The 27,683-nt window shown below is 47.2% G+C and overlaps 1 protein-coding gene across 5 annotated transcripts in view; it reads left to right on the top strand.

Annotated features, from left to right (window-relative positions):
- Positions 1-1,454: 1,454 nt before the first annotated feature.
- AGPAT3 (1-acylglycerol-3-phosphate O-acyltransferase 3) overlaps positions 1,455-27,683 on the top strand; it is a 102,074-nt gene continuing 75,845 nt past the window's right edge. For 2 of the 5 annotated variants that reach the window (XM_075431206.1, XM_075431183.1), the window contains exon 1: positions 1,455-1,789. The gene's annotated coding sequence lies outside the window, so the exon portion shown is untranslated. Of the gene's footprint in view, positions 1,790-26,800; positions 26,881-27,683 lie in introns of all 5 variants that reach the window. The other 3 variants (XM_075431190.1, XM_075431164.1, XM_075431175.1) reach the window with 2 other exon arrangements.

Below are 27,683 nucleotides of genomic sequence, written 5' to 3'. Positions count from 1 at the left end.
ATACTGCAGGCGAAGGGGGAACATTTTGAACCTAAATAACTGTTAAACCCACTTTTCTTTTACAGATCTCCCACAACTGAGGGTAGCATCCGCTTCACTGTGACCATCCAGAAAGCACTACGACCACTGTCTTTCAGCGCCGCTGCCTAACGCTAGTCTCCTCAGCATACGTGTTCTGGAACCAAACGAAAGGAACTCATTCCAGAGGTAACGAAGACATGCAATTTCTGTTAAAAGGCTTTGAGAGCTGCAAGCTCCCATCATCTTGGAAAGTAAACCAAATTATTTAGCGGCATCAGTTTGAAGGATAACACTAGGTACCGGTATTTGAAAATGTTGTTCCAATTTTAAAGGTGGGGTTTTTTTTTAATAAAAGATTTGTGTCTTCCAAGCTTCGACACTTCTTCATTCTGTGCCTGAGAAAGGAGAGGGAGACCTCCCTACCCCTCCTCGTTCTTCACCGAGCTGAATTTCTCCAGCCAGGACGAAGGCAGCTGCCGCAGCGCCCGCAGCCAGTCCTGGCACACCCTGAGGAGAAGGAGCAAGACCCCAAACAAAAAAACGTTCAAGACTTATTCTGAAAAACGCGCCGAACTTGTATCCCCCCCGACATGTTCTGACCTGCTTCTTTACGGTACCCGCAGGAACCCAAAGATGTTGCCACTCTGCGGCGTTGCGTTCGTTCGAAGCCCAATAACCCGGGTGAGATCCCGCTCCCTTCACGCAGAGCTTCCACCAGGCCCAGCCCCTGGCAGGGCGCGCCATTTGCTGCGCGGGGAGCGTCCCCCCCTCCAGCCCTGAGCCCCCGCTTCGCCGCTTTTCTCTTCATTCGCGATCGCACCGTTATTTATGAACGCCGTCACGTAGCGGTTTCCTGCGTTACTGAGAGCGGCCGTCACCGATTCCTCCTGGTGCCATCTTCGCCTTTCCTCCACGCTGATCCCCCCTCCCTGTGTACGTACCCGGGAGCGGCACTCACACCCCCCCCCAGCGCCGGGCTCCGGCCGGCTCCGGCGGGGCCAGGCCCCCCCCGCACCTCCCTGCCGCCGCGGCGGTGGGACGCAGCCCGCTCCCCCTGAGGGCGGCCGGCGGGAACAGCCAGCCAGGCGGCTCTCTCTCCTCACGGAGGGGCCGGGGGCAGGCGCGGGAGCGGGCCTTCTCCGGCGGGGAGCGGCGACCGCCCCACACCCGCCAGCGGTGCTCACCGGCCCCCCGTCCCCCCCGCCGCGGCCGGAGGCCCGGGGCCGCGGCGAGGGGCGCCCCCTGGCGGGCGCCCCGCGGCGGGGGGCGCGGAGCGGGCGGCTCCGCCGCATCGCGTCCCTCTGCGGTGCGGCGAGAGCGGCCGGCGGGGGTCCCGCCGCGCTGGCCGGGGCGGGGCGGGGCGGCGCCGGGCGGGAGGAGCGGCGGCGGTCGCTGCCGCTCCCGCTGTCTGACCCGACCTCCCCCCTCTCCGGGCGCCTCCTCCGCCCCCCGCCGCCCGGCGCTCCTGCCCCCAGCGGCCCGGGAGGAACTGAACCGTCGCTGCACAGGAAGTAGCGGCTGCGGGGAGCAGCGGCGGCGACAGCTGGGGCTGCAGCACTCGATGAGCGAGGCTCCCGCAGCCGCCCGCCCCGCTCGCCCCTTCCCCGCCTCCCGAGGGCAGCGGCGCCCAGCCAGCCCGCCGCCGCCGGGGGAGCACCGCGGACAGCAGCGGGCGGAGGCGGGCAAGGCCGCCCGCCGCGGGGCTGGAGGCTGAGGCGGGCAGAGGCGGCTCCGGCTCTTCCCGAGGAGGCGGCGGCGGGGACTGCAGGTTGGTGCCGCGGGTGCCGGGCTGCGGGCGGGCGGCGGAGCCCGGCCGCGCCGCGCCGTGCCGGCCCCCCCCCCGCCTCGGCGCTCCCGCACGCTGCCGGCGCGGGCGGCGGCGGCTCCTCCGGGCGCCCCGCTCGGAAGGCCCCGGCGCGCCGCCCCCCGCTGCGGCGGCGGCGGCAGGCGGAGCCGCGCCGGGCCCGGCTCGGTCCGGTGGCCGCGGTGCCGGTGCCGGCGGCAGGCGCAGCCCTTTGTGCGCCGGCGGGCGGGGGCGGACGGGCCGGGCCCCGCGGCGGTGCGGGGCAGGGATGCAGGGGGGACCGCGGAGCGGCGGCTCGCTGGTGGGTGGAGGGCAGGCGGGCTCTCGGCCGTGCGGGCGGGCGGGGAGGGAGGGAGCACGGGCAGAAAGCGGGAGAGCGGTGTGAAAGCGAAGCGGAATGGAAGGACAGCCGGTTCCGAAGAGCCGGGCTGCGGCGGGGTGCGGGTGCAAGATGGAGAAGAGCAAAGCCCACTGATCCGAGTGGGATGCTGCCGTGCCTGGGCTCTGTGCAGGCGATGCTGGCGGATTTAACGAGCCGCCAACCTAACGTGCAGGCATCCAAGTCAATAAGCGCGTTGATCACCCCTGTACGGCGTTTAATGCCCCGCATTCTAAGGGAACTAATGTGTTGAGACCGAGCGTCACCGGTTTGATGCCACTCTTGTATGTTCTTCCCCTCCAATATCTTTTCCGCCTTGGATCTTCATCTCCCCTCCTTGATGAGGCAGAGAGCAGGCGTGGAATGAGACAGGAAAGTGGCAGAGTTTGCGGCAATCTTGCTGCTCCTTCTCCAGAGCAATAATAAACTCGTTAGCTCATCTTCTTATCAAGCTCATTAATTTCAAGTCCAGAATAAACTCCATGGCCTTTCCCCCTCTCCTGCTCCGAGGGAAACAGGCCGGAGTCCACGATCGCGTGTTTGCCGCCGTGAGTTGCTGATACGTACAGGCGTGCTTGGGAGTAAAGCGGTGAGCTCTCCACTTGCCTTGGCAGTGTTTCTTTTGTGGTGACACTCTTCAGGCTTTTTGCATGAACTGCGGGTCGTCTGGGTGAAGTTCAACATAATCAGAGATAGGTATGTGTATTTTTTTTTTTCCCCTCCAAGCTTGATTCTACAAGCGGTAAACCCCGTACAGCTCCATTCGCTTTCATTGCAGACGGCAGCTGTGTAGGAGATGACGAAGTTAAACAGGGGTGTTGTCACCTACAGTGAACTTGCTTTGCTGCGGTGAGCCTTGGGCTGTTACAGAGCTCCTCGTGCAGTGAACAGTTCTGGCCCTTGGATCTGAAACAGAAATGTTCTGGTCTTCCTTGTATCTTTCACAGGAGCCTTGGCTTTTGGTTCCCTTCTGTGTCCTCTAGTCTTCTTCCCCCTCACAGCTGTTGTTACTGAACCTTCGTGATTAAAATTATGTGCATTACATTCAGCACCTTTTTTCAGCCTTTTTTTAAAGGCAAGCTTATGTACTCTTAAGAAATTCTCACTATCTCTTAATTCCTACCTTCACCTCTCCACCCTGATACACACACTTAATTGGTGAAAGCAGGATAGAGAACAGTTGGTCTCCAAATATAGCTTGAAGTCAACAAGCACAGGAAAACACCTGACCAGATTGTCCCTGCTGAGCAGGATGAAAATGGCAGGACCACTTACCAGAACTTTGTCCTGCAGAGTTCTGGCAGATAGCTCAGTCGAGGGCGCGCGAGTGGTACATGGCAAGGGCTGAAATCAGAATGGGCTTCAGTTGAGGTAATGTTGGACAGAAATAAAGATGCGATTTCCTCTTCCCCTGTGTCTTTTCTTTTATCTCTGAAGAGATGCATTAACAAACAGGACAAAGTTCCACTTACAGAGAACTCTGCTAGCACAAAGTGTGTTCTCTTCCCAGCCAGAGCCAAAGCTTTCTGCCCTGTGTTAAGCTTCTTACAGAGTGAAACTGTTGTATAGTCCCGTGCTAGCTTCTTTTTTTTTTTCAGTTTCTGCCTCTGTTTGCAGAACGGTGCATTGTTTTCAAATCCTAAATGGTGTTTTGTTTACTTACAAAACTATTATGGAATAATTGGATTTGAGGCTTGCGTTTTGTGGGGAACCGGTGTGAATAACATATTGCTGTTAACTGTAAGGAGTTAATCTATACTAAATTGATGATAGCCTTAAATTGTGGTAGGCTGCTTCTACACTTTATGCAAATACAAAAAACCCAAGAAGGGTTGCATTCAGTCTTGGTCCTTTGGCTTGTGAGAACATAATTCCTGATGGGAATGGCCAAGATACCGACAAAGAAACGTAATTATCATCTGTAACGGCTAAAAATTTCCTGTTCTTGCGGTGGGTTTTTTTAGTGTTAATACGGAGTGTTGGTGCCTGCGTATTAGTCTGTTTATAGTCAATGCCAGAACAAAGAACAGGTGACTAGGCAATCGGTGCCTGGAGTATTACAAGATAAAGAACAAAAGAAATGGCAAAAAGCAAAGGGAACCCAAAATCTCGTTGTATCTCAGACTGTTCCACTACCTTCTGGTGCTGAGCCCCTAGTAGTAAGGATTCTTTGTCTACGCTTGTGTTTCAGGCTAATACTGGGGAACATTTGCTTGTGGGTAGCTCTTGGTAATTGATACATCTGTTTAAGTAAAACTAAAAGGAAAGGAACAGAGAGGCATTAGAATGCTTTATCCAAATTTCTTCTTTACCTATGATATTAACCAATATAAAATGAGAGAAAGAAAACACTAATCCCAAGGCCTCTGCTGCGTGCTTGATGAAGGTGCTCTTAAATGTGTTACATGAAAATCAATTTGCCGTCTGGTGCGTGATCATCTCAGGATTCCAGGAGTGAGTCAGCACCAAAGTTGGGGACCGATTATTGCTAGGACACAGGCACCTATAGGTAAAATCAGGATAGTAGAGGAAGTGTTTAATTTGCTGGTCCACTAAACCAATGATCTCTGCTTCCTGTTTTGATTTATTAATTGTGGCATTTCAAATGGTTGATAAGGAAACACGCCCTTGCTTACGTATTTTTTTGATGCTCCTGTAATCAGTGGATATCTATGAAAATTCCTTGTAAAATTTCCTTGTGCCTCCGAGTCTGGACACATTTAGGAGTGTGCAAGACATGACAGTGGTGAGAAGCTGGGCACTTACAGCTATTTCACACAAGTCAGCAAAAAGGAAAGAAATGCTTGTCTCTTTTGTGAAGACCAGTCTACGGGTGTTACCTTTGGATCCGGTCCTTCACAACAGCATCTCCTTCTGCTGTGGCTTTATCTGTAGCTGCCTAACCTTGCAGCGGATAGACAACGTAACGTTGTGGTTTAGTAGATGTTCATCTTGGGAAGCAGTCGTCTTGGGTGGTTGTACTTGTCCAAGTGAGTATTCGGTGTTCTAAAAAGGATCTGAGAGCCACAGGGATCCTTTGTCTGCCTGTAAACCCATGCAAAAACCAAGAAGTTTTAGTAGGAGAGGGCAGTGAGCGGCTGTGCCGGGGTACCCTGGTGCACCGCCGAGAAAGTGCTGGCTGAAGGCTGTGGTACCTTCCAGGGGAAAGGCAAGGAAAGCAGTATCGGAGTGATGTACAGCTCGGACTACGCGAGGATGCTGCCCATCGGACTGATGGCCAAAGGAACCGATCAGTCTCGCCGTTCTGTTTCGTGCCTGTGTTTTATGAGGGGGTCCGTATAGTCTTGGCACCCTGAACTTTCCCCTACAGTTGTTGATCTCTAATAGACAAACCTTGGGAAAGCTGGGACTGGTGGTGCATCTCCTTGCTGTGTGCTGTTGGCAAATCAGCTGCTCATGTCTCTTGTCTTTTTTTTTTTTAATTCTCTCCTCTATTTGCTGTTCTCAGGCATGCAACTCCCTCCATTCCTTTTCTAGGGAGAGCAGGCATGTAATTTTGGACTGCTGATTCCCCTGGGAAGCGGGGAACTTGGGACTTCGCCTCTGTGAGGCTTGCTACTGCAGTCCTGCATTTTTTTTGTGCCCCTGTAGACGTGCACAAAACCAGTACCAGTTCCTTGGTGGAGAGCTAGGATGAAATAAAGACGAGAAGAAACTTTCTGTTGCATCTTGGATGGGGAATGAAAGCCGGTGTACTGACTAGTGCTAATACTGTTGTTCAGCTTGCAGTAGTATCAATAATGTGGTGTTTGCTTTCCACACAAAAGATGCAGTCTATGTCCCAAAGAGTTTAGAGATCCTTTGAAGCTCTGTGTAGTGGAAATGGAAGTTCTCTCAGCCGGATTGGTCTCCACCCTGGGTACAACCTTGTTGTCTAGTTGTGATTACCACTGTAGTTTGAGACTGTGCTGAAAAAAACAAACAAAACTTATTCTTGAAGTAGGTGTTGAGCTCCCAGTGTTTTAAGAGAATGAAAGGGTATATAGATTCCTTGTATGTTTGGAGTAAAATGGTAGAAATTGTCATTACGGAAGAGGTGGATCCAAATGTGTGGCAGAACATTTAGAATCTGATACCTCCTGTGCATCTCTGTGTTCATGGGAAAAAGTATTTAAGAGATTTACAATGTTTCTGCATCAGTGTTAAGAGCTCTTCAGTGGTCAGGCACAAGCGGTGTGACGTTGGACTCTTCCTGTGTGTAGCAGTCTGTTTCCATGCAGACAGACCTGCTCATCTGCTGTAAAGGAAATGGGATGTCACTGAAATTTTTAGTTGCCTTTTTTTTCCCCTCTCTGTTGTTGTTCTGTGTTAGCATAACTTAGGTAATTATAGTGTGTTTGTTAGAAGCCCTGACAGCTTAAACTGAGTTCTTTGTCAAATTGCAATGTTTCCCTTAATTAAGAGAGACTAGAAACAGCACCTGAATCTATTAATTAAATAGTCAAAGCTGATATCTATTTAGGATATATTAATGAGCAAATCAAAATACATTTCTGACTAAAGTGTTGCCCAAAGTAAATGAGCTTCTGTGAGGCTTTTTTGTGAAGAAAAATAATCTATTGGTGCTGCAACTGTCACACATGCACAGTCGTGCAAAATTCATGTGAGATCTTTCCAAATTCTATGGTACTCAGAACAATAGCCACTATTTCTTCTCCAAAGCTCTTCAGAGATGTTAAATAATCCTTGTGACAGCCCTATGAAGAGCGTATTGTAGTAATTTTTAATGGATGGCAAAACAATTAATCAGCATTGTCTCCAGCTGTACTGCGAAAGCGGGATTTCCAGAGTGCCCGCGGCTTGGCCTGCCGCTAAGACTTGTGGTTGTGTGAGGAAGGGGTGGGTGGGAGCATCTTTCTGCCTCTGCTGCTAGCTGTACCTGTGCCGGTGAAAACATTTTGCAGATGTGGTGGTCGTCAGTGTGCAGGCGCGTACATCAGGCTGAACCTGATGCATCCTCAGGAAGGGTAAATTTGGCTTGTTCGAAATTATTCTGCCCGTGTTACTGGCGTCACTTCTTGGAGGAGAGATGCGCAGAGCTGTTGGCTGTGCTGGTGTTGGTGAAGTTTCTCTGTGTGGGCAAGTTGGGTTGCTCAGGCTGACCTTGGAGTGCAAGTTTTCTCACGTGTGGGATGAGGTCTTGGTGGGATTTTTCCTGCTGGGCTCGTGCCGCGCTGGGCTCACTGAGAGTTACGGGTTGCCTTGAGGCTGGGCTGGTAAGTCCGTTTGATCTGAAAAGGCTGCAGACCCAGCTGCTTCCTCTGCTGCGTGAATGCTGGCAGTTTCTGCAAGCTGAAGGAGGTCTGGATAACCGGGATGTAATTCCTGTTCGGGTCAGACCAGCATCGCAGCTTTCCTGCGCAGGCTGGCTTTGGTTGCTGAGATATGTGTGTCTCCTCTTCCACCGGCTCTGCCTGCTGCCCTTCCAGGAGTTATAAATGCCACAGCAGATGGCTTGCTTGGGGAGGCAGTGTCTGTAATTACTGTTGCAAGATTTGCCTGAGCTTGACTTTGTACAAAGAACTCTTTTTTTCCCTGGAGATTCAGAGTTGTCAGTACTTTGAATGCAGATTTGGTCTTTTCAGGGGAGCACGGTGGTGGAAATGTGTGTGTTATGAGCTGGTTCAAAACCAGCCTGTCTTTCCTTTTAACATAGTTCATAGGATGGTTTAGCATTACCAGTTTTCAGACTTCTCCCACTGGGTCAGCTTTCAGGTTCCTGGTAGTGATACAGGCTAGACTTCTTGTGGACCCAGATTTTGATAATGGCTGACACAGTGTTAAATAATACAGCTATAATCAGTTTACTTGATAAAGGCAAGTATTTAAATCCGTTTGCCTGGCTGGTAGCCTTCCATCAGGTTTCAGTGTGAGCGCTGTTTTTCCTCCCAGCTGTGCAGAGATGCACGGCTGTACGGTTGACCCGTGCATCTTTAATGCCTAAGGCAAGTATTCGTCTCCCAGCTGCAGTTGTGATGGACTGACCCAACGTCACGCTACACAGCGTGTGCTGTTCCGTGAGCCCCCTTGCTCCAAATGCCTTCCCGCAGTCTTGGGCTCGCTGCCAGCGTGTCTGAGCTGAACTCTCACATCCCTCTAGTGCCTGTGGTCCTTGGGTTGTTAGCCATATAGTCAGCCTCTGCTTTAAGTCTGAGTTGTGAGAGGGCTGCAACCAAAGGGAAAGAAAAATTTGCATTTCTTGAGGTCAGGCCCGCTGAACCATGTGGTTTTTCCTTCTGGTGGTCCCGACAGAGGGTGGTACCTCTGGCTCCTCAGATGCCTTCCTGGTGTTGCTCGTGGTACAGAGTGTTGGAGCCCTTCTCTTCCTAGGGAGCATGAGGCTCTCGTCTCTATTTCAACGATTTTTTTTTTTTTTTTTTTTTGAAATTCACTTTGCCTGTAAAGTATCTTTGGCTAGAATTATAAGCAGCAGTGGGCATTTGGGACAGATTCCAGATCCTTACTGATTACACACACACACACCCCCTCCCAGTTTCCAGTGATATACTCTCATCACTGGGATCATGGGATTGAGGTGGCTCTTGGTATTTTGTGTTTTGAGGTTTTACCTTGTCTTTTGCTTTCCTGGCCAAACAAATCTTGCTTTGCTAGGCACCCCACAGCCAGCTTTCTGTCAAGGGACAAAGTACCAAGCCTTTTGCTAGTCTCAGTTCACAACTAACTCTTCTGAAACTTGCAAATGTTTTTCACACTGAATTTGTGTGTGGTATTGCTGTTATTTGTGGAGACGACAACGCCTTGAAAATAATGTGTTTCATGTATAGCAGTGCTGCCGCAAGGATGTTTACATCGTCTCTCTTAAGAATTGAGATGGCTTAATCTGAAATATGATGTACTTTGAGTAATTCAGTTTGCTTTTTGTTGTCTCAAGTTGAATTGTTTTTGATGGTGGAAACTGGCCAGCTTAACTCTCCAGTTGCATTTTTCCCAAACGTCTTTCTGTGGTGGTAAGAGACCTATCACTGCCAAACGCTGCTGGATTCCGTGCAAGCTTTCCTGCCTAAATGCTCATCAGAAAATGCTCAGCGAGCCCCCTCCCTCTGCCCGCTCTGCAAGGACTGAGTTTACACTCATTTTCTGACAGCCTTGCAGCAGTGTGTCTTAAGCCGAACTCTGAAGGCAGCGGCACTACTCCTACCTTGAGAAGTGCTTTGGCTGCGCGTCGCTAGACGCTGGGAGGTTGGGCAGCAGCAGGGCGGCAATACGCTCGCCCTGGTCCTCTGCTCTTCCTTGGCCGTCGTTTGCTGGCTGCTGCCGCGGCCGTGTTGTGAGACGAGGTGGACCTTGGCTCTGACCTGGTACAGGCATGCTGGTTTGCTGCCTGGGTCCTGCTCAGCCCTAAAAGAGGCGTTCAGCCTTGCATCTGAAATGGAAACTTTGGTTAAAAATGTCATTGCTTCAGCTTGATTGTTGCAGCTGTGGCTGTGAATTGAGAACCATAACTTCATTCATGGGAGAGGTTTGGGGAGCATATAACCTTAGAGTGAGGATGTGTTTGTTAAACACATACGTATGCTTATGCTATTAGATGTATACTGCTAGCAAGCTCTCCTGGGTGCAGCTGTGCCTATGCCAAAGCCCTTTTGATGGTACTTTTCTTTTTTTAATTTATAAGCTTTCATTAGCAACTGACCAGTAAGGAAATAAGCTTTACTGGCTGAAAAGTTTCATTTTAGTCTGTGTGCTATAGGTTTTTTATGGTATACTCCAGTACACTGCTGGAGTAGTGTATTGGCTTTTCGGTAGCAGTATCGTGGTGGAGAAAGAGAGCTGAACCAAGCAGTGTGATATTAAAGGGAATTTTATGTAGTAGCTTGGAAAGGAGGTGTCATGGTTTAACCCAGCAGCTGGCACCTAAGCACTAGACAGCCTCTCGCTCATCCCTCCTGTTCCCCCCAGCAGGATGGGGAGGAGAAATGGACAGAAGGGGAAACTTGGAGGTTGAGATAAAGACAGTTTAATACCACAACAAAGTAAATACTACTAATAATAATAATTATGATAATAACAATGATAATAATGAATAGGCAAAACAAACTATATACAATACAATTTTTCTCACCACCTGACAAACGGTTTACAGCCAGTCCCCAAGCAGTCATCGCAGAACCCTGAAATCCTGAATTTCCCAAAAAAGTTCCAGCTCTGGGACAAGAGGGTTTGAACTCACGGAAATGAGAACGAGCAAGGTTCCTACCCCCCCGCCTGGGCCTACCCCCATTCCTAAACTGAGCATGGCATCCATGGTATGGAACATTTCCACTGGCCAGCTTGGGCTGGCTGCCTGGCTCTGCTCCCTTCCAGCTCCTGCACGCCTGCTTCTCAGCTGAATGTGGGAGACTGGAAACAAGTCCTTGATTTCATACCAACACCTAAAAACATCAGTGTTATCAATAGTCTTCTCCTACTAAATCCAAAACACAGCAGCTGCTGGGAGGAACGTTAACTCTGTCCCAGCCAAAAACGGGACGGCAGGCTTTGTAGCTTTCCAGGATCCAAAGGTATCATTAGCTGTACAGGGAAAAAAACCAAGTTTCCTTGTTTTGCTGTTTACCTGATGAACTGGCATTCACCGCGTCATCTTGGTTATATTTCACAGTAAAATCCAGATAGACAGTGTGCATCATCCTGGAAATAACAGGGCCTGCTGTATGCAACCCACTGTGAGCCTTACTTCATTCAGGTAACATGCCTGTACCTTTCCATACACCGGAAGAAAGTGGTATATCCTTTTCTATCTTTTTCTCTTGCATAGTTTTTTTTTCCTGGCATTGTTTTTATGTCCTAAACATTTTCTACAAATGCGGTGATCTCAGCGTTTGTCAAGCACCCATATGGTAGGACTGGTTTGAAGGCTGAACTTCTGGTTTCGTTCAAGGCATTACGGGTGGAAATGCAGTACTTTACGTCCATCTGCACTATTTCTTCCAACACCAGTGCAAAAGCTATCTTGATAGATCCGAAAGGAAGCTATGAACTACCAGGAAGGGTTATCATAGAATCATAGAACAGTTCGGATTGGAAGGGACCTTAAAAATCATCTGGTTCCAACCCCCCTGCCATGAGCAGGGACACCTTCCACTAGACCAGGTTGTTCAGACCTCTGTCCAACCTGGCCTTGAACACTGCCAGGGAGGCAGCAGCCACAGCTCCTCTGGGCAACCTGTGCAAGTGCTTCAGCACCCCCATAGGAAAGAATTTCTTCCTTATATGTAATCTAAATCTACCCTCTTTCAGTCTAAAGCCATCACCCCTTGATGTATCACTACCTGCCCTTGTAAAAAGTCCCTCTCCAGCTTTCTTGTAGGCCCCTTCAGGTACTGGCAGGCTGCTCTAAGGTCTCTCCACAGCCTTCACTTCTCCAGGCTGAACAGCCCCAGCTCTCTCAGCCTTTCCTCACAGGAGAGGTGCTCTATACCCCTGATCATTTTTGTGGCCCTCCTCTGGATAATTTCACTTGCTGGGCCTGAGAAAGGCAGAGGATGTGGCTTTGTATGAGTGAAACGGGCAGAAGATCTGCTGCATGTGGTGTTGCATTTGAAATTAGCACTGGTTGCTCTTCACGCCTGCTGCTGCTGCTGCGAAGGAAGGCGCATCCATTGAGGACATGATTGAGTTTATAATGGCAGAATGAAGACATTTTTCAGTGAAGGAACATCCAAAAAGAATGTGGGTTTCAGATTGGTTTAACAAGCATTTTGTTAGTTGATTTATTTTAATAAAACTTTGCCTAGATAGGTTTTTTAATTGAATATTTAAGCAAGTTGAAAGTGGGCATTTTACTGTCTCTCTTTAATTTGTGCTGATATGTGGTTTAGCATAATCATTTTTTAATGTCCTTTTTAAAAGTATGGTGCCCTTATCCTCTTGACCCTCACTTCACAAAAAAGTGGCTTTTATTTGTTTGGAGAGAAATGTCTACTGTATCACTGCTGTGACAAGGAGGCATGTGGGAAGGGTGGGCTTGGTGAAAAAATTGCTGGCTTTTACAGTGACAAGTTCAGGCCAAAAAGCTTGAAGAATGGTCTGAAGCATACTGTGGCATTTGAAGCTCCCTTTCCGAACCTCGTGAATTCAGTTCTAAATATGAACCTCACAGCATTACGCAGATGCTTTGGTTTTGCTGGATGACCTAAAATAACCAATTTGCAGCTTTCATTCCCCCCCTGCCCCGCTCCTCCAGCAGGCCTGTCCTTTTCCTGTCGATTGGCATTAACTTTGCTGAGATCTGGATGCCTGAAGAGGGAACGGAGCCATGTTCTTGTGTGTTCAAGTTTCTGCCTGATCCAGCGTGGGGAGCAGAAGAATAATGGAGTACTCCCGAGCGGGAGCATTTTGTCACAGGGCAGCTGAAACTGGCAGCTTACTTCCTATCTAGCTGGCTTCTTGCTTCTGCTCAGTGTAACAGGAATATCAACACTGAAAAAAGGTTGGCAGCATCTTTTCTGGTCAGTTTGCAATTTAGTTTGGAAGGGAGGAGTCCATTTGCTGGTACTCTTAATCCCTCTCTGAGTCAGATCAACAACAACAGCCTCAATTTTTGGTGATATCGTTGCCTGCATTCGTTCGTGCCTGTATGCTTACGCTGGAGTCTCTTCTTTAATGCTGTTCATTAACACAGCTAGGTTGGCAGAACATCTAAGGGGAGAGAAAGCCTGAGGCTTGCCTGTATTCTTACGAAATACCTATTTTGGTAATAGCAAAAAACTTGGTGCTTCTACTTGTAGTTTGCAAACTTGAATGTGAGTCAGTCTTAGGTGACTGTGAAAAAAGAAACCAACCCAAATCCTCCCCTTCTCTCTGACCCCACAAGATAAAAACAAGCAGACTAGGTGAGGATGCATACATGCTCCTGCAAAATGGTTTTACTCAGCATGAGCTGGACTATGGCATGCAACTGAAGACATCACCTTTTAAGAAACAGCCGCTGACAGAGCTGTAAGAAAAACTGAGTGAAAAGATTCACAGGGGTGTCTAGAAAACAGTACCAAAAGGAAGGTTTGCAGAATGAAGGTTGTTCTATGTTAGAGAACACCTGAAAGCCGACTGCAGAGCAGAAGGGAGTAAACTGCTCTCCATGCCCACCATAGAGAGGATGAGAAGTTGTAAATTTAAATGCAGAAGGGAGAGCTGGAAAGCTTTGGAAAAAGCTTTCCGTTGCCAAATGGGAGTTGTGAAATCTCTGTTGCTGGAAAGAACTCAAAAAGAAAAGATCCTGGCAGATGCCTGTGGGAAGGGTTGGGGTTTGGTGCTTCTACACTGGGGACTGGAGTGCTGGGTCCCTGCTGGGAAATGCACCCTTACGAGATGTGGGCGAGGGTCAGGGAGGACCCAAAGCACATACGTTCTTGCCATGCAAAAAATGGATGGGAGGGGGCTGGGGGCAAGAAATCAGTGTTTGTGATGAAGAAAAGTTGAAGGTGATGGAGAAGCTTAGCTGTCAAAGGTTGGGGACAGCTGGGTTAGGTGACCTCTTGAAATATCCCTCAGCTGCGCACACTGTAATTTTATTTTGGTAGAGACTCATCCTGCAAGCCTGCTCTGCTCTAGGAGAGCAGAATTCCAGCTGCGAATTCCAGCACAGGGCAATGCTGATCAATCTGTGCATCAGACTGAATGGCCGCGGGAAGGGTATTGGTATTTTAGCTTTTCTGACAAGCGGTCCATTTCATTAGTGGCTGCTTCATATCTTCCACTTTAAGTATGTAGAAACAATTCACCTGCAGCCCACATTTGGTCCATGCAGAAGGTGGAGCAAAGCCTTGAGGATGTTGACTTTGCAGATCAGCCTCAAAACTGGAGCTTGAACCCAGCTACTGCAAAGACTGCTGCTCGTTTCCTTTCATTTGCTGTTTTTCAGCCATTCGTCTCTCAGTGAGTTTCTGTGGCACAGAATTAATTCCTGATGACCAGCCAAAGTACCTTAGAGTCGCTTTGGCCAGAAGTGGTAACTACCAGCAGTGTGTGGAGCGCACTAAACAAAAGCTGAAAGGCTGGGTAAACCTCATTGAGAAGCTAGCCGGTATGCGCCTGCACAATTTAAATGCAAGCGCTGGTTCTCTCTACAACAGAGCACTGCTCGCCTTTTTGGTATTACAGCCACTGCACGAAGCTGGTGGGTGCCGGAGTAGTTTTGCAGAATGATAAGCAATGAATTAAAATCTGAGTCAAGTTCCTGGCTGCCTGCACTGGCGAATGCTTCGCTAGCAGGTAGTAGAGATGAAGTACCAGAAAATTTATGGACTGTTGTGGTCTGTCACTCTGTATGAACAGAAAAAAATACCATCCACTTTCCTGAAATGCCTTCTTTTATGCGTGTCATGTCTAAAATTGTTTGGCAGGACATATGGTCTTTGCATGTTGGTAAAACACAGGCGGTCTAGGATGCTCTGCACAAGGAACTTCTTGTTCTTCGATTTCTCTCCCCAGCAATGGCCAACGCCTAAGCTCAGCAGTGCTGAGCTGTCACTGACTGCGTCTGAAAATTCATCAACACTGTGTCTATCTTTAATATAAATGAGACACAGCTTGCCTCCTTATGATCATGAGGAACTTCAGTCTTCCTGTTGCTGACTGTGGAGCGTGTGCCTAGGTAGGAGAGACAGAACCAAGATAAATTGAGCCTTTATTGAATGACTCAATAGCTGTTGGGGGAATTTGTAATGCGCTGTGTTTTAAAATGCCATATGCTCTTAGGAGAGGGGAACCTTGCGGTGTTTCTGCCTTAATTCAAAACAATGTTAACATGGGATTCTGTACGTTGGAAGCATTTTGGATGTTATTATTTGGTAAATGGACCCCACATCTTGGAAGACCGTGTCTTTTGTAGATAACGTTGTATTTGGAGTTCACAGATCTGGTGGGATCTGTTTAACATCTTTATCAACAATCTGGATGAGGGGATCACGTGCTCCTCCAGTAAGTTTGTAGATGACACCAAGTTGGGTGGGAGCGTTGATCTGCTCAAGGATAGGAAGGCTCTGCAGAAGGACCTGGTCAGGCTGGATCGATGGGCCAAGGCCAGTTGTATGAGGTTCAATAAGGCCAAGTGCCAGGTCCTGCCCTTGGGTCACAATAACCCCATGCGACGCTACAGGCTTGGGGAAGAGTGGCTGGAAAGCTGTCCAGTGGAAAAGGACCTTGGGGTGTTGGTTGACAGCCGGCTGAACATGAACCAGCAGTGTGCCCAGGTGGCCAAGAAGGCCAACAGCATCCTGGCTGGTATCAGGAATAGTGTGGCCAGCAGGAGTAGGGAGGTGATCGTGCCCCTGTACTCGGCACTGCTGAGGCCGCACCTGGGGTATGGTGTTGTTTTGGGCCCCTCGCTACAAGAAGGTCATTGAGGTGCTGGAGCATGTCCAGAGAAGGGCATCAAAGCTGGTGAGGGGTCTGGAGAACAAGTCTTACAAGGAGCATCTGAGGGAGCTGGGGCTGTTTAGTCTGGAGAAGAGGAGGCTGAGGGGGGACCTTATCGCTCTCTACAACTGCCTGAAATGAGGTTGTAGTGAGGCAGGTGTTGGTCTCTTCTCCCAGGTAACTAGCGATAGGACGAGAGGCAATGGCCTCAAGTTGCATCAGGAAAGGTTTAGATTGGATATTAGGAAAAATTTCTTTACTGAAGGAGGGGTCAGACATTGGAATAGGCTACCCAGGGAGGTGGTTGAGGCACCATCCCTGGAGGTGTTTAAAAGACATATAGATGCAGAGCTTAGGGACACGGTTTAGTGGTGGAATTGACAGTGTTAGGTTAATGGTTGGACTTGATGATCTTGAAGGTCTTCTCCAACCTGAATGATTCTATGATTCTATAATTACACCTACAAGAGAGGATATGAACAGCAGAAAGCCAGTACCTGCACTTTGCAATACACAATTGCTCTGGCTAGCCAGCGAGTCCTCATTAGCTATGTGCCTCTAAACCTGAGAATAATTGTTAGACAAATTAAAAACCCACTGCACTGGTATGGGTCCTCTCTGCAGAGGGGTCTGTCTGCTGGCAGCTGTGTTTAACAAGTTCTAGCGGTGCTAAGCACATACAGCTTGGATACAAAGTGGGGATTTTTTTCCCCAAGTTTATTTTCTTTTTTTTTTGCTTGAAACTTTGCCTTGCAGATCTTCTCTAGAAGAGGGTGGATCTTCTCAGATGGGTGATTGCACATCTCCAACTTATCTTGATCTCTTGGTGTAATTTTCTCTTGTGCACCTCCTCCTGCACTTCCTCATTTCATCCCACTTACTGTGGGTTTTGTCAGGGCTCTTTTTTTAAGCATTTGATTCAGTTGCCAAATTACAGTAACGAGCAGGGAAGTTTAATGCTGCGTTGCGTGATAGATGAAGTAATTGTATTAGCAACGCTTTATCTTTGTGTATTTCATTTTTGTACTTCCAGTGTAATTAGATCAGGTTTTCTGTATTGTACCTCTAACCATTATTCTTCTATACTAGATGTATGTGGGGAAGGGAGAGGAAAGGGAAGGAGCATGAAGGGAGTGAAAATGGCCTTTAACTATTTGTGGGTTTGCTTGGATTTACGTTTATGTAAGCGTGTTTGCCTTGGGTGGGGCTGTGGTTCTTCTCCCCTGAGTCCATCGTGTAGGTAGCCAGCAGACCTGAACGTAACAGGTCCCTGTTTGGGTCGATGCTGCCATTAGTTCAGCTATGAACTAAGCCAGCAGGAAGCGTCTGGGTTGAAATAGAGGAGGGTGTGGGGGGAGATACTGGCGGGGCTGTGCAGGTTCATCTGTTCAACCCGTCACTTTCTGGGACTCCCCGTTGCCTGCCTCGCTCCGGATTCCTACAGCCCATCTCTCCTCGCCTCGCTTGCTGCTTCCCAGGATCTGTCTTTCACATCTTGAATTTGCTGTTTGTCAGATTTCTTCATTTCTTCCACCATGACCTCATGGGGCTGTTTCTGCTGCTTCCTCCCCCCTGTACCCCACAGAGGCACTTTCTGCTGCTTTGTCAGAGGGCCAGAGGCTCGGAACCGCTCGCTGGACGGCTCTCACAGGCGTTTAAGAGCTGCTGCACATATTTTAGGATGGCAATAGCTCTTCTTTTTCTTGGGAGCCCTAGTTTCCTGCTTCACGTCTGGTTTCAATCCTAATTTGTAGAGAACCTATCTTAAGACTTGTTCAGATGTTAACTTAGCAGAGACAGCTTTGCGGTTCTTGCTATAGAAGTGATAAATTCTGCTTGTGGAGGGACCTGTGTAAGCTTGCGAAAGACCCTGCTTATATTGGCCAGCTCTTGACTGCAGCCTTTTCAGTTGTTTGATGAGAGGTTATTTTGGGAAGAAGAATGTAATCAAACTTCAGCCAAGGCTGATTTGTTATTTATGGGTATGTTTTGGTTGCTGGGCATTGCTCACAATAGAAGTTGGAAGAACTGAAGTGTTCAAACTAGTTTCTACGAGTGGTCTTTCCTGTTGGCAATGCGTGGCTTTCCCAACAAGGTTTCGTTTCAGATTCTTGAACACTGATTTCTGTTTTGAGTTGAATGTACTTTTGACTGTCTAACAGAAATGCTTTGGTGAAAGCAATAAAGCCCAAAGGGGAACAAAACCATTTCCTTTTGGCTTAGTATTTTTTCTGTAGATCAGCTGTGGCTGTGCCTTGTTTGGACCTATTTCATTCCTAGCATGAATTTGAAATTTGAAATCCTGCCAGTGAGCAGACTAAACTTAATAAAACACTTGGGTAAGATAAGGTGGAGTACTTGGAGTCTGAAGCCACGCTAATGTCACCTTTATTCATGGTGTCATGCCAGTTGCCATCAGTAATCACAGTGGCCTTGGGGAACAAGGTAGCAGCTCTGTGCAAGTAGAAAACACTGTCTCAAAGTGTATGTATCAGGTCATTAATGTCCACAGTTAATGTCTCTAATACCTAAAAAAACAGGGTTTTGACTTTATAATGAATACTTTTCCATATTTGAGCCCAATTTTGCTCTTTCCTTAATAAAAAGAGAAACCATCACGATCACTCATAAAGCGATAGTGGGAAATAGTGTTGTAAGTCACTTGGCGTGTTTTGAAAGCCTAGTGCTTTCACGCTGCTATCTTCTGGTTGCCTCCTGTGCAGCTCAGTTTTTAGTGTGCACTCTTGCTCTCACAGACTCACAGAATGGTAGGGTTTGGAAGGGACCTCTGTGGGTCACCTAGTCCAACCCCTCTGCTGAAGCAGAGGCACCTACAGCAGGCTGCACAGGACCTTGTCCAGGTGGGTCTTGAATATCTCCAGGGAAGGGGACTCCACCACCTCCCTGGGCAGCCTGTTCCAGTGCTCCGTCACCCTCAGAGGGAAGAAGTTCTTCCTCGTGTTCAGCTGGAACTTCCTCTGCTTCAGTTTGTGCCTGTTGCCCCTTGTCCTGTCGCTGGGCACCACTGAAAAGAGTCTGGCCCCCTCCTCCTGACACCCACCCTTGAGATATTTATAAGCATTTATAAGGTCCCCTCTCTCTCGTAGTCACTATTCTCAAAAGTTTCTTCAGTTACTTGTTGGACTGATACCATGCAAACTATTCCAAATGTTTGCGCTGAGAAAGCAGCTTTCTTTTCTGCACACTGAAATCATGTGGCTGTCAACCAAATGAACTGGCTGGAAGGGGTTAGGATGGAGGGACCAGGCTGATTCCAAATCTAGTTGTAATCTTCCCTGCTTTATTTAGATGCTGTAGAGACTAGGGGGGCGACTCAGGTATCTGCACACCTAATGTCACTTTAAGTACACTAGGTATTGCTCCTGACCTGGAGCCACCACTCTGAAAGGGTGCAGATTTCCCAGTGGTGTGGTGTCACATCTACCAGTCCCAATTGGATGTTGTGGCTGTGTCTTGGAAACATCTAAAAATGATTCTTGGCACCTGTGTTTAGAAACCTAGATCTCTTCCAAAGTGTTGGTAAGAATTTCAAGGAACAACTTTTTTCTGCCTGTTAACCTAGAAATCTTCATAACTGATAGACCTTTCCTCGAACCCCAATTGTCTTTTCACCTCCTTGCCTTAGTGTTTCTCTGTGTGTTTAAAGCCAAAACCTTTTAAGTGCCAAGAAGTAAATACACCCATACGTCAGTGTTTGGATTCAGCTTGAGATTATTTGACTCTGATGAAGATATGATTTCATTGCTGTGAGACTCTTTAAAAATGCATTGAAGATCTCAGAGTAATCTATAATAATGTTCCATGGATGTAACACTGCAAAAGTGCAGGCGCGTAACAGTGTGAATAGTGTATCTTCAAAGATAGACACTTGTGGGACTTCAAGTGCTGTAAACCTTAATATTTTCATTGTTGGCAGGATCAAGATTTCTGTTATGCATCGCATAGTTTCTAGGCTGCTGAGCAAAGTAGTGTCTGATTGTTTGCTTTCTTCCCTATTCCTGGACCACGGTGTCATACCCATTTTAATGAAATAGCGTGCCTCTGCTGTGATGAACGCAAAATGAGTAAGGTAGTGAATGGATTGGTATGGCGAGATTCCCCCCCACCTACCCCCAGTTTCCCGCTGTCCTTTAGCACAGTACTCCAAAACAGATAAATTGGAATACTATGTGATAGCTTTGTAATAACTGCAATGTTCTAAAGAAACAAAAGAAAGCATCTCCAGAGGTTTCCAGCTTTGGAAGAGTATTTGTCATGTGAAAAGCAAAGTCATTCTCTAGCAAAAAGTACTTGCATCTCTGTGCTTTCCAATCCTCTGTTATACACCAGAACATTCAAGTATATGTTTAAATTCTGTTAATTTCAAGATTCCCATGTGTCCTGAATGAAGCTGCTTTATTATTATTATCATCATTCATAAAGAGTATTTTGGACTCTGATAAAGGGGCCATAGTTGCAAAACCAGCTTAGAATAGAAAATATGACAACCATCTTGAGCTGTGGAAAGAATGATCTGTGTGGATATTGAAATAAAGTGCAGCCTCTGAAAAGCAGTCACATCAGTGGTGCAAATCCAAGTAAAGATTCATGAATCTCTGAACGTTGTTGATGTTGGTGTCCGAATGCCTATCTGAAATGAAGGCGGTGCAAGTTACTTGATCACTAAGCATTGAGTTTTTATTAAAACTCCTTGCATGTAGGTGCATATAAATGGTCTACATAGACTCAGTTGTTTATTATTTTGAGGAAGCATTTAATGTTTTAAGTACCTTTCCAGGAGGGAAGGCATACAGTGAAAGGAGAGAAGGGGTTTCTTTTAAGTATGTATTTCTTTTCTCTTAGTTTTTTCCATATCTAAGTTGGCTGGTTTTAAGAATCAAACAATAGGGAGAGCTTTAAGCCTAGAAATAAATAATTGGAAACCTTCCCCTCAGGTCAGTAACTCATGCCATCTCTGTGGTAACCAGCACTTCAAATGATATTTAGTCCAGGTTATTGCACTGCTGAAAAGCAAACATCCTTTCCTTTGAAGTGCATCAAATGCAGGTTGCAGTTGTAGTTAATGTGTCTGATTTCAGAAGAAGGTGCTGTGTGTGTATTTTTACTGTTTGTCTAAAAATCAGCAAGCACTTGTGTATGGATCAAAATGCATTCTAATCGCCAGTATGTAAACTGAAAAATAAAGTCTTACTTATGACAGCAAAACATTCTAATGAAATGGGTAAATAATACTATAATTCTGCTTTCCAAATAGTTCAAAGTGTGTCTGAGGATTGTAATCACTGCTGGCCGTGCGGCAGAGCGTGTTTCCAGGGGCTGGATGCAGCTTGAGTAGGAGGCGGCAGTGGAGCCTGCAGCATGGTGGTCGGGGCCGGGTGTGGGGCAGGACACTGGGTTGAAAAGCCAAGTGTGGCACCTGGAGAAATCATAACTGTTCCTTCTGACCGTAAGAAGCACTCAAAAAGAGAGATCTGCCCATACTGACTTGACGCTGGTCCGTGAAACTTGCTGAAGTCTGTGACAATATTTCTCAAATTCATCTGCCTGTGCATGAGTGGTGCCAGGGTTGGCCTTGGCGATCCAGAGGGCATTTGTATGTTTGTTTTGCCCGTGCCCTTTACCCTGATTATGTGGTTTTTCCAAATTGTATTTATATTTTAAGCAACATGAGATTGCGGCTGGAGCTTTGAAGGCTACGGGTGGTGTAGTGCACACACAAGGGTTGGTAAATACTTGCTGTCCCTCTCCGGACGTGCTCCCCACCAGCACGGGCTGGCGCCTGCCAATTTAGCAGTTGCCTTCCTAATCTTTTGCCATACGAGCGGCGCCTGCGGCTGGGCGCATCTGGCGGTAAGCAGGGTGTGCAAACGTGCGAGCATCTGGCCAGCTGTCAGTTGTGCTGGTGATGCCGTGGGGTGCTTCGTCTGCAACAGCACCCAGGATGAAGGAGACCCGGTGATCGCGGAGCCGGCCATCCCTTGGGCAAGGGGTTACGCCTTGTGAGCCGTGCAAGGTGCAGGCGTAGGTGAAGTCGGGAGGGGGGCTGCTCTGGCTGCCTGCGGCTGGAGGCCCTGGGCCGGCTGGGCGACCGTGGCTCCCCAGCTCCTGGAGCAGCAGCAGCCCCGTCCCAGTGGTGGGCCAGCCGGCAGCGCTTCCTGGGGACCTCTCCGGGGGCCCGAGTCTGCCTGCTCCGGAGTCGCGGGTCTGGGGGCTGCAGCATCGCCTGTGTCCAGCGCGAGCGGGGCAGCTGTACTGCTCAGTTTGCTGAAAGTGGGTTGGGGGTTTGGTATTTTAAGGTGATGGTTGTGCTGGGGGGCAAGGCAAAGTGGGGGACTCGCAAAAGAAAAGCTGTAACGCCCGCAGGTGTCTCCTCTGAGGCTTGTGTGAGGTCTGAACCCACTTACCGCTGAAGGCACTGTACTTAGGATGCTCTGTCGACATAGAATTGTATCTTCCATGTGCCAATAAATATTTTAACCTTTAATTATTCATACTGTTTTGCTGTTTTATGGGTTCCATATTCCTGAAACAGCAATCCTGCTTTAAATCTTTTGTCCACTTAGGAAATGCTGCCTTTACCTGTGAATTTCTGTTTCTTGTGAGGATAAGAAGGAGACGGTTTTTGCCTCCCATTGTATGTGGGAATAAATGAACTGATGGATGTAGAGAGACATCTCACTTTTTTTTTTCTTTAAATTTTTAAAATATTCTAGTTTCTTAGGAGGGTAGGAAGTGGCTCTACTGTTCCATTTTAGCCTATTGTGGCACCTGGGAAATGAGAATGGGAGAAAACCTAACCCATAGGCTGAAGGCTGACAACGAGGTGGGAAAACAGGCGCCTGATATGTAGATGCCATGATTCTCTTTCATGGAATTTGAAGGCAGTCTTACTGCAGCACCCAGATCCATCACATTGAAATTAAGAAAAGCCTAGTTCCTCAGTATTTGACTGTTCCATTTCTTTTTCCTTTGCCCTTTTTTGTGCTTAAAAATTAATGTTATTATTTTCTTTTTCTGTACAAAATCCTGGCTTATTTGGACGATGTTACTTTCTTACAGTCAAATGTTGTATTATCTTTTTTTCTTTGATTTTGCTGTGAAATTAATCTGAAAAGCAGTAGGTAGATTAAAAAGGAATGCTGTTTTTAACACAAGTAATGGAGCTCCCAGGATCAGAGTGACTGGAAGCAGGGGGAAGCGCGCATGTGAAAAGGAATAGATCTCTTTATGACTGTGCTGTTTAACACTCGAAAGCCTTGCTGCATGGGAAGTGAGTAAACTGCTAGCTGTCTTTAGTGTTTGGGAAGAGCTATTTTGATAGGACAAGGAGCAATGGCTTTACACTAAGAGAGGGTAGACTTAGACTAGATATAAGGAAGAAATTTTTTACAGTGAGGGTGGTGAAACACTGGAACAGGTTGCCCAGAGAGGTGGTGGAGGCCCCATCCCTGGAAACATTCCAGGCCAGGTTGGATGGGGCTCTGAGCAACCTGGTCTGGTTGAAGATGTCCCTGCTCACTGCGGGGGGGGGGCTAGATGGCCTCTAAAGGCCCTTTCCAACCCAAAGCATTCTGTCATTCAATGATACTCCCATTTCCTTGAGTCATTCTAGTACATCTAGACATTAGCAAGGTTTTTTTCTGCCTCTCCTGCTGATACCTCCAGAGTGAACCCTGCTTGGGACCACTTCATGCAGTATGGGGATCACTGAGCTGATCCAGAGTAGTATTTCAGGAGTCATAAAGAGACTGTTCGGGATTGGTGGTGGTGGTGAAACATGCCATTGAATGTTTGTGGTTGTTGGGTTTTTCTGTCTTTTTTGTATTGTGTTTTTTAAGTCTCAAGTGGAACAAGCTGTGTGGATGAAACATAAATGTAGGTGGAAGCAAAAGGGGATGTACCAAAACCCCATGTTCTTACTTCCCAAAGACTTTTAGGAGGCTGATTTTCCCTGAGCTGGAGTTTTGCCTGTGACTTTTTGTGTACATGTATGATGCTGTGTGTATGTTCTGCCTTCTTTTGTCTACTGATAGTACTCAGTTGCAGAAAGTGTAAGCTTTTATGCAGTGTTTATCCGCTTAGAAGTTTCTGTTTGTGTGTGGTTTGCTGGATGTGATTTTTAGAGCAATGATAGGAATAAACTCGGATCTGATGAGGGAACTGATCCCTCTGTCTGCATCCCCCAGCAAGTTCCTGTCCCATGCCTAGCAGAGGTGAGGGAAGCGTGCTTTGCTGCCCTAAATAAACTTTCTTGCTGTGTCCAAAGGGGCTGATGACTTTCGTTGATAGAGCTGTAAGCAAGGCAAACCAGCCTGCTTTAAAGCATCAGTGGCTAATGAATTGGTCAGTACATTTTGATCCATCCTATATTGTTGGCTGCTGTAGCTACCCTGAATATAAAGTTCAGATATTTACACCATTATGTGGCAAACAGTTTTAATACAGTTATTGTTATTTGATCCTGTAGTTGTTGCTTGAAGAAGGCAACAGAGAGAGCCCAGATACCCGGTGTCCCGGTGTCTCCTTTCCTTTTGCATAGATTGCAACACCTGCACACATCTGATCCCCCACAGAGCTGGTGTCCAGGTAAAGTTTCGCTGCTGTACCTTGTCACGGAGCTTGAAACGATGAAGTAAATAAACAACGACTCTATTGATGTAGGCAGCAAGCAAAGAAATACAGTAACTTTAAAAGAGCATCAGCTACCACGTTTCTCCTGCAAAGAATTGGTTTCTCTTGTTCCGTTTCTTTTCTTCCTCCCATGCATCTTCAAGTAAAAGAAATAAAATTATTATGTACATCCTTCTGCTTTCTCTTTTTAGGCTGCTTTTACTCATTCTGCTTCATTATCGGTATGCTTTCTTTGTTTCCCTCTGTATCTCTTTCTGTACTTTCTCTCGCTTTCTTTTCCTGCACCTTTTTCCTTGCCCCAGCCCCTTCAGACACAACACCCACCTCTTGGCTTCTCAGGTCTAAGCCAAAGGTAGAGGGGGTAGGAATTATCCCAAGGTTAACCCTGTGTCTCAGAAATCTGTACTGTAACCTGCCTCCAAGAAAAACTTCCAGACTCGATTTAAAAAACTGTTAGTCGTGAAGACTATCCTGGCCCTCAGTAAGTTGTTCCAGTGGCTGGTGATCTTTGCTGAAGTACATGGCTTGTGACCTGAATTTTTTTAGTTTCATCCAGAAGCTGATGGCTCTTGTTTACCAAGCTTTAGTTCCAGCATCTGAAGCTTAGTGTTGTAAAACTTGTTTCCATGCAGGGACTTAGACTGTCGTCAAGTTTGCGGTGGTGTGTGTCTTTTTTGGGGTGTGTTGTTTTTTTGTTTTTCTATTTAAACTTGAAACCTTGTGGAGTCTCCTGCTGAAGTCTTGTTTTCTGGTAGTTGAAAATGTTTGTGAAGCTCTTCCATGCACACCTTTCAGTCTGTGAACATAATCCTTGAACTACCAAAGGCAGAACTGGACAAGGCAACATGGATGCATGACAACCCCATCTCCTGTTTGTATCAGCCCCTCGCTACAGCAAGGCCCTCTTTCTTTCTCCTGTTCCTCCTCATGCTTCCTGACTACCACCCTGCATCTTCAACATCTTTGTTCGTTCTTGTTTCTTCTCCTGCCTCTCCTATGGAATTTCCTTTACCTGCTCTGCTTCCCCTTGCTCAAGGAATGTCCCAATTTCTGATGATGTGCGTATTTTCCTCTTCACCATTTCCCAAGGACCTAATTTTTATACCCTTTGTACAGAGGTACTGACTGTTTTGAAAGCCAATGAGCAAATATTGGAAGACTGTTAATATGGTCCTACTCTTCGGGCTTTGGAGGAGGCGATGATCCCAAGTCACGAGGCTGACCAGACTTGGGAAAGAGCTGTGTACGTAGAGCCCTCCCTTTGTTTTCAGTGGCTCGGTATTTAGAATTTAAAAAAGCTACCTCTTTGCTTTTCCAGGTGCCTGTCAAAGCTTTTGTGGGGAGAGCAGTCCTTTTGGTCACCTGGAAGAAAAACAGTGAAAAAAACAATAGGGCTCATGCACAGGACTCAGTAGTATTAAAATCTTGATAGATAGGCAGAGTGTAATAGTTTTATTTGTATTACAACAATAAGGCCCCATTTGCTTTAAGCCTTATGATTTGCAAGGCTTGAAATAAGTCTTGGAGGCTGTTGATTTCTCAATTCACAAAGGTAGGACTGGAAGATATTTTAGGAGAGCAAGTATTTTTTTCCACCCTTCAATTTGACAGTCGGACTAAGCCTGTTCTGGGGAAAACTGTTGCTTGCCTTGGAAAGGTCACTCATTTATTCAAGTAACAGAGCACAACAACAGAAAACTCTTTCAGAGCAGGCGTCTCGAGATGCAGTAGAAGATATCTGCTTCTGTCTTATGATACCTGTCATCATGGAAATCTGGTGAACGAGTCTCCAGTTGCCATCAGGCAGAAAGAAGTTACAGTGAACAATAAGTAAGAGGCCCATGGGGAGCACTCGAGGCATCATCTTTCACACAGACTGAAAGCTCTTCTCTGCTGTGCAGAAAAAGAACAAATAAGCAAAACTTTAGTATGCCACTGATGGGACACATGTGAAGCATTAGGAAAAATTAAAAGGTTGGGTTACTTGCAGTTCTTGCTGAAGTTAGATCCTTATCTCTGTGCTGACAGAATCGAGAGCAGCTTTTATTTACTTTTCAAAGAAAGGAGAGGATCTGCCAGTCTGGCATAGGAATACAAACCCACTTTTGTTCCTCAAAGTGTAAAATTGCTTGGTGAAATAGATTGTATTACATGAAAAGCCCTTAGAGCATATGTACATTCGCAGTTGTAATTTTTCATTACGTGGTTCTTTGCCTTTGCATGGAGAGTATATCAGTCCTGTCAATGAGATATTACCAGTCATTGAAAATGTTGCAGGTGAGAAGACTGTAGTAGTCCGGCAGTAAACTAGTATTTGTTGAACAAAAGTGTGAAAGGCGGTTTTGTTCCGTGAGATTTCTCTGTCCCATTAAGGCAGCTTGGAAATAAAGGCCGTCGAAGCTGAAGCTGGCTCATACCTTTTACTGTGGGTCTAATGTCACTGATCTGTGACCTGGCTGGAGGGGCAGGAGGATGCTGATAAGATCTTTGTAACTGAAAAAAGCCAGTCAGAGAACAGTGCTTATTAATCAAACTTTCTTTTACAGGCAAGAGTACCTGGGAGCTTTATCTTGTGCGACAAGTAAAGAATTCAGCTTGTGCAGGGTATTTTTAATAGTGGCGGTAGGTTTTCGTATGAAGTACTGATAATACATTTTAGATAAGGGCTTGTTCTACATAAATACTTGTGCAGGCATGTATTTGCATGAAATTTGTCGTAAAAGTGAAATAATCCAGAACATGTTCACCCAATGGCTTTGACCTACCTCTCTTCAGATCAAGACACTTGTACGGCAGTTTGGTTTTGCAAAGTTAGCAGGCTGTGGGCTCTTCATTTACCTGCTGTTTGGCCTGTCTGTGCTCTGGGATTCGCTTTCCAGCGTGCTGTAGGAAGCTTTTCTAAGGACGACAGATTTTTGCAAGTGTGAGCTCAAATACCGGTTCCTGTGATTCTTCTGTCCTTTGCATTTTCCATTTCTGGGTTGCTGTCAGACAGCAAGTTGGAACCATTGCTTGGTGGCACAGTCCTGAGAATCATTAAAATATTTACGCTGCAGCACGCGTATGTGTGGTTGCTCAGGCTGTTCAGCTGCTGTGGCTGCTCGGCTGATCTGGGTGGAGGAAGAAACTGAGCTGCTGCTTATGCATGCCCTTACCTGCAGCAGCCTCTCCTGGAGATGAGTTTGCATATGGAAATCAGCATGGCCTGATCGGGAGAGATGGCTGTGCAGGACGAGGACGTGGCCGACATGCGCTGAAGCTCAGCATGGCAGGGCTGGAGCTGGTCCTGGGGAGCTCTGCTCAGGAGCACGCGGATGCAGGAGCTCCCCTCTGCCTGGCTCTCCGTGCAGCCTGGGAAACTGCCGCCTGGGAAGCTGCTGGGTATTGCTGCTCCCGGTCCCTTGCTTCCCAGTACAGCCGCTGGTTTTG

Source organism: Opisthocomus hoazin, chromosome 1 (genome assembly GCF_030867145.1).
Source record: "Opisthocomus hoazin isolate bOpiHoa1 chromosome 1, bOpiHoa1.hap1, whole genome shotgun sequence".
Taxonomy (NCBI): domain Eukaryota; kingdom Metazoa; phylum Chordata; class Aves; order Opisthocomiformes; family Opisthocomidae; genus Opisthocomus; species Opisthocomus hoazin.
The sequence above is the reverse complement of the archived record's forward strand: the minus strand, read 5'-3'. Positions and strand labels throughout refer to the sequence as shown.